Source organism: Podarcis pityusensis (genome assembly GCF_964106645.2).
Source record: "Podarcis pityusensis genome assembly, chromosome: 1".
Classification (NCBI taxonomy): Eukaryota; Metazoa; Chordata; class Lepidosauria; order Squamata; family Lacertidae; genus Podarcis; species Podarcis pityusensis.
The window spans coordinates 61,836,799-61,844,475 of record NC_138028.1 but is presented as its reverse complement, the minus strand read 5'-3'; positions in this window follow the sequence as shown (position 1 = coordinate 61,844,475).

Below are 7,677 nucleotides of genomic sequence, written 5' to 3'. Positions count from 1 at the left end.
CAATACTTTTAATTGTGCTCAGAAACATACTGGAAACCAATGTACGTCTTTCAGGACCAGTGTTATATAGTCTTGGTAGCCACTCCCAGTCACCAGTCTTGCTGCTGCATTCTGGATTAATTGCAGTTTCCGGGTCACCTTCAAAGGTAGCCCCACCTAGAGCACATTGCAGTAGTCCAAGCGAGAGATAACTAGAGCATGCACCACTCTGGTGAGACAAGTAGGATCTCAGCCTGCATACCAGAGGGAGCTGGTAGATAGTTGCCCTGGACACAGAAGATAGATGCTAACTGGCTTGGCATTGTCAATGCCACGATGTCTGTGTTATCAGCATTTGTTTTGTGAATCACTGCTCTTTTCTGCAATCCTCTGAAACTAATGCAGTTTCTGCCCTATTGCTTAGAGGGTGAGTAGCAACTACTGATGAACTCCTTTGCAAATGGAGAGGTGCATTCTAAGCCAGGAAGGCAAAGATGACAGCAGAGTGATTCAGAGATGCCAGAATTGCTAGCACAATTCTGTGTGGTACTAGCTGTGTGAGAGTTCAGAGGGTTTCATATTCTTTTAAACAAATAAAGGGAGACATATGTTACCATGGAAACCATTTCAGCCATTACCCTGACAAGTAGATACACAATGTAGGAATGGTTTTTCACAGTAATGGAAAATATACACGAGATTAATCCCATTTTCTGCAAACCATCTGGCACTAAAGTTCATAATTTCTTTGCAAGTGTGGAGCTACATTTGCAAAGGTTAATGTGGCAAAGGGGGGGGGGGGTGAGGTGATTCATCATGTAATGAATGAATGGAGTAAGCAAAAATTTTGAGAACTAAAGGTTTCTTCTCCTCCATAGTACTAAATTATAGTGTTCGAGGGGCTTGAGTCCTCAAAAAAAGAAAAAAAGATACTTGCCTTATACTGAGTCCATCTAGTTTAGTACTGTCTACTCTGACTCTTCAGGGTTTGGGGCAGGATTCTCTCCCAGCTCTAGATGCCAGGATTTGACCCTTGGACCTTCTGTATGCAAAGCAGATGCACTGCTACTAAGCTACAGCTCTTCCCTCTTAGAAATTAAGTTTCTGTTGTATTCATTGTGATGATCATACCAAAGGTATTCTCTCAACATTCACAGGAAACTTCATATTACATTTTGTCTGAATTCCTTGTACATAGATCCTGTGTGCTCAAAGAAAGGTTGTGTTTGCTTTCAGGACAAGAGGGCTGGCAGTGGACCCAGGTTTTAACAAAACCTAAACAGCTGCAATGCAGTGATTTTAGCATGTCCTTGTAACTCCATAGATACAAAGGTTTACCAACTCTTTTTTTCGAAACAAGATAATATCTTGGGGAATATATTGAGGAATATGATCATGAATTCATCATTTTCCACTTCATGTAAAAGAACATGAAGCCCAATGTATACATTAGGATTAAGGATAAAGTTCTGAACCAGCTTCATTAACAATACTTTTGCCATAGTTGCAAATGGAACGGATCTAGAACTGTTTCAGCCACCAGTTACCTCCAGTCAGCCAAAATCAACTTGATCATGCTGAGACTTCTAGGTGACCTCCAGATAAGTGTGACATGGATTTTGGCTGCTCTTCCTATCACCAACTGCCCATTCTCTAGATTCTCAAATTTGTACTGAAGCTCAGGAACAATTGTAATTGCCTCCCAAAAGTTGACTTCTTATCAGGAGGCCTCTAAAGCCTATTGGAGGACACAAACGACCACCAGAAATAAAGGTCAGTGTGAAGTTGCAAAGTTGTTATTATTGTTGTTTAAATGTACAAGCAAGAAAAAACACCACTCTTAATTACTTTAAGGTAAGAAAGAGTAAGAGTCAAACTTCTACCTCGTAAGAAATTATGGAGGCAAGGGAATCCCCTTTACGTCTTCCACAGAAAGCCACTGGACTTATTTGTCTGCAAGTTGGTAAGCTTAACCCACCCTAGCTGGAGGGTGTCCTGTGCTTGTAAATTTCATTCAATTTAACCGAATGAGTGTCAGGTTATAGCCAGTTTTAGATTCTCTATTACATATAGTGAATGGGGAAGCACAGAGCTTCATTTTATACAGAGTAGCTCAGGAGCCAAATTACAGGTTGAATGGGAGGGTTCACAGAGCAATGCAGAAACTGATCAGAATTTTTTTTAATGCACAGATACAAAGCGACTCTAAGACCTGTGCACACCCCTAAAATTACATTAAAATGCTATATAGCAAGCATAACTTAAGCCATAAAACCAATAAACATACTAAATCAAACAGCCCAGCAGCAAAAACCAAATAATAAATTCTAAATGCCTGGAGGAAAATAATATTTATTTATTTCACATCAAAAAGCTGGCAATGTGGGAGACAACTGTATCTCCAATGTAAATCCCATTTTCACAATATCATAACCTTTCCTCTGAGATATCTCAACAGAAGCATAGAAGACAAAGTATTTCATGTAATCCCTATTGAACTGAATGGAAGATATGCAGCAGACATGCTTGGTAGATTGCACAATTCCCCACTAGACTGCAATGATTAACCATTACATGGTTAAACAGAGGGAAATAAAAGAATAAAAGGATTACTATTTTACATGCCGACCCTCTACCAACAGTCAGCTTGCAGACAATTAGAAATACACACACCAAACAATGTCAGTATATAAATGGTGATGTAATCTAAAGATAATTATTTTTATGATTTTGTCTGACATCAATCACAGGACAATGCAGCAAGAGAGGAAGGAGCCGGAACTTCGATTAACATGGAAATCACTTATTGTTATTCAGAAGGAAAAGGGAATTGAAATTACACCATCTATATGGAGTACAACTTATCTAATTAAGGAGATACACCTAATGATGTTCTGCAGCACTCAACAATTTATGGAGCACAAAAATATAGAAATATGAGATAATGAGAAATTCTACATGGCATAACTTATTTATCACTTTTCTTGCCAATGATTTCCTAAACAGAATGAACAGAATCAGAGAGAGAGAGAGGGGAGATTGTAGCAGCATTTAGCTACCAGAAAGAAACCAATATTACCATTTGAAAAGATACTATTAATTTCACTATGCATATAAAGTAGTGACCTGGACTGGGGCAGGGCTGAGCATCTGCTGAGGCCCCAAACCTCACTGACAAGAGCCCTTTATATACTGACACTAAAAACTTGAACTTGGCCAGATAGCAAATCGGCAACCAGTACAGATCTCTGACCACTTGTGTTATATGCTGACAAGGTCTCACTCCTATCAGCAGTATGCTGATGACACTCAGCTCTGTTTCTCCTTTACAGCTGCAGGTGAGGCAGTGGAAGTGCTGGACCAGTGTCTTGCCTCCCTAACGGACAGGATGAGAGCCAACAAACTGAAGCTCAATCCAGATAAGGCTGAGGCAGTTAGTGGGTGGTTCCTCTGACCAGATGGCTGGGAGGTCGCCTGCTCTGGATGGGGTTACAGTGCCCCTGAAGGAGCAGGTTCGTAGCTTGGAGGTACTCCTGGATCCTTTGCTGTTGCTCGAGGCTCAGGTTGCCTCAGTGGCCCAGAGTGCCTTCCATTAGCTTTTGCTGGTGACCCAGCTATGCCCCTATCTGGACAGGGATAGCCTAACTGCTGTTGTCTATGCCCTGGTAACCTCAAGGTTAGATTACTGCAATGCGTTATATGTAGGGCTGCCTCTGAAGACAGTCTGGAAACTTCAGCTGGTGCAGAATTCAGCACCCAGGTTGCTCACCAGCAAGATGGTTTGAGCAAATTACACCAATCCTGGTCCGACTGCACTGGCTACTAATTAGTTTCTGGTCCCAATTCAAAGTGCTGGTTTTTACCTATAAAGCCTTAAACAGCTCAAGACCACAATACCTCAAGGATCAACTCTTTCCATATGAACCTACCCAGACCCTGAGATCATCTTCTGAGGCCCTTCTTCATGTGCTTCCTTGAGAGATTTGGAGGGTGGCAACATGAGAACGGGCCTTCTCTGCAATGGCTCCCTGTCTATGGAATGCTCTCCCCAGGGAAGTTCGCCTAGTGCCTTCATTATACACCTTTAGGCGCCAGGCAAAGATGTTCCTTTTCAACCAGGCCTTTGGTTGATCCAGTTTACATCCTATGCCATTTTAGAATGTGTTTTTTAGGGGGCGAGGCTATTGGGTTGTTGTTTTTATTTTTATTAGGTATTTTGCAGTTTTATATCCTGATTTTATTCTGTGAACCCCCTTAAGGCCCATGGGTATAAGAAGGTATATAAATTCAATAAATAATAATAATAATAAAATAAAATAAAAATCAGCAATTGTGCTGCAGCATTTTGCATTAACTGGAGCTTCTGGATCAAGTGCAAGGGAAGCCCCCATAGAGTGCATTACTATAATGTAGCCGTGAAGTAACCAATGCATGAACTATGGTGGTCAGGGTTAGTAAGAGGAAGGTTGTTCCATCTTCTGGTCAGCTGCTGATCACACTGAGGTCTCAAAAATTAAAGAACACTTTGTCTATCTCCATATTCAGATAGAAGGGTTAATTCACTTCTTAAATACATAAACACTTCAGCCTTAAATACATAATGTGCACCTTCTTAAAAAAATGGTTGCTGACTAACTTCCAAGTATCTTGTGATAAAATGCTTCCTTATTGAGCAAGCCAGCCTAGACTTGTCTGTCTTAACAGATGTGCTATTCAGTTATTCTGAAATTCCAGAACATGCTTCATGCCTACCTCATTTGAGAAGATTCCAACTGGTTTTGATAAGTTGAGTTTTAAATCTCTAATAAGCACTGCAAAAAATATTTGCTGGAACCTGATAGCAGGCATCATAATGTTAATAGAGAATATTTTTTTATGCTCAATAGTGTATTCCCAGCTACTATTGGCTAGATTGAATACAGGGATAGCCAATGGGATGCCACATCCACTGTTCTTTACTATTGGCCATGCTGTCAGGGGCTGATGGGATTTGTGTTTTGACATCTGGTGGATACCAAGTCGGCTACCCTGGCTATATAAACTTCATATTCTCCTTTCCATTTTGTGTGTGTGTATTCATTGCAGCAAGAAAGTATTGTTCATAGAAGGCATTTCATTGTATCACACCCCATATTTTAGTATCCTAACACAAGGCATGAAAACTTAAAACCTTTTGAAACAGAATGGCCAACTTGAAAAATAAATAGGAGAGATATCCAAGTGAAACAGTATCTATTTTTTCTCGACCTCCTTGCCCTTCTCTCATTTTGAATAGCAGAAGTTGGATATCTATATTTATTGAATTCATGGGCATTCATATGGTTAGTTTTCCTATTTATCTATGTTCTGGCTTTGTGGCTTACACTACAAGTTGCACTTAGAATCATAAAACATTAATACTTTGTGATTACATACTCCCACCCAGAGGAGAAAGTGGTTGCTATTCAGGCTCCTTAATTGTCACAGATTTTATAAGCCAAATTGGCTTTAGTGACATAGCTGGGGATTTTGCCTCCTTTCTCACTAAAGATGCCTTTGAATGAACTCCAGGCCCAAGCTCACTTTAGCCTGCAATACACCATAAATTTGTCTAATCTGTTTTTAAAGTCAACTTAGCTAAGGGCCACAACCTCACCTTGTGGCATGAAATTCTGTATGTTAATTCTGTGACTTGTGTAGAAGTGCTTCTTTTCGTCTGTCATGTATGACGGTGAATTTGTCACCCCTTTCCAAAGTCATTTAAGCTAGACAAGCCAATAGTTCTCCCCTCCCCATAAAATTCTGAGATTTGTTTTGTGGAACCTGCTCTCCGAAAAATACACATGTGCTAAGTTCTTTTATTCCAGAGGGGCCTGTGTTTCCTTGAGGAGCAATGGTGTTATATACACTAGCACATAAATAAAAAGACTAGCTGAAGCGGCAGCAAGTACTCCACACTGAGTTATGCAAATCTGCACTCACTTTCCCAGCATGCTCCCCTGTGTTCACAGCAGGAAAAGCAGGCATGCTGGGGATAGAGCAGAGATTACAAAGGCTCAGCCTTATTTACCCTGCAACCCAGACATTCACTCTCACAGCTAGAGCCATTTCCTTGGTAAAGCACAGTAATTAAAGCAGCATTGTGGCACTCCACAAGCTGGGGATGTAGCACAAATACAGCCAGCAAAACAGAATATATGTGCAGAACAGAATATGGGCATCACCAAACGGAAAGGCATATTAATGTATATTACAATTATTACTAAATAAGTATAGATGCCCATTAATAAGTATTTCCTGGGCAGCTTACAAGCAAGGCAATTAAAAAAACAACAATATATACTAATTAAAATCAACAAAAGAAAGTTTGACTGTACAGAACAAGTCCCTATGACAGTGATGCTCACAACTTTGGAAACAGCAGTGTTAGTGAAGGGAAAAAATGCATTCTCTAGTGTTACCTTTAAAAGCAAGTATTTCAATTTTACCTGCTCGAGCTGACTGTTTGCATACTTGATGCTTCAGGGACAGGGTAATGTGCGCTGCTGAGCCGTGTTAAAGAGCAGCCATGCGAAAAGGACTTGCAAACAAGCAGAGAATGTCAGGATATTGCCCTCAAGATGCAGAATTTTGAAAAGGTCAGATCAGCAATAAGTACGCTAAATGTATTTCGCCATTAAAGTACCATAGAAACAGCTGGCGTTTGTGGATCACAATTGTAACCAAAGGTCAGAATGTGACTCCCTTTCTCAAATTGCTGGTTTCACTATGACTACCTGTGCGGTTGTCACAGCTGACCCATCTGACAAAAAGAAAAAGAGAAGAGCAGCGATAGCCATGTTGCCTTCATGTATCCACACTTGTCCACCACTCACAAGGAGAGCTTGCAGTCGCTCTGTAGCAGGGGAGGCATTAACCTGTGGTGTGATACCATACCAGTGAGAAATCTGTATGGATATTGCAATCACAGGAGAAAGATCCACATGGCTGCAGGATTCACATAAAGAGTGCTGGAGTGACAGCTGCAGAAGTGGCTCCTCAATCATGTTTCTATGTACTGTATATGAAAGGACCTGTAGATGTGGTTATCAAAAATCACTCTTAATTTTGGTCCCCTCTCCATGTATATTGGTCCTGGTTTACAACCTCCAAACAATGGGATATATAGTAGACTCGTGTGATTTCCTTCTGTTTCACTGTTTTCAGAAATTGCCTCCAAATCCAAAGACGTAAAATCATGGTTTGAAATAGGCTTGTAAGGCAGTGTTCTGCTTAGAGGAAATCAAATTTCAATGAAATGAACCACAGGCACAGGTCCAATATATATTTAGCCATTGTCATATCTTCTTGCCACTCTAAGAATGTTTTAGTCAAAAGATACTAGTTAACATTCAAAATATGGAAAGTGAGGTGATTAAATCATACGTTTTGCCTGCATGGCAGGATTAATCACTCTTCTACTTACACTAAGGAATGCTACCTTCTGAGATTCCTGTTTTCAGAGCTGGGCTGAGACACTTGGCGACTGTGACATAAAATGAAAATAGCAGGGGCCTTGCAATCTTCTATGCGCATAAATAAAAGCTGCCTTTTAATGATGCCCAGAATTTGCCATGAGCTGTCAACCTTGTGCCTGCTGCGGTGCAATTATCTTTGGGTTTCCTATAGTGAAGATTGTCTTACCTTACACTGTCACCGGGTCCCTTTGACATTATTTAC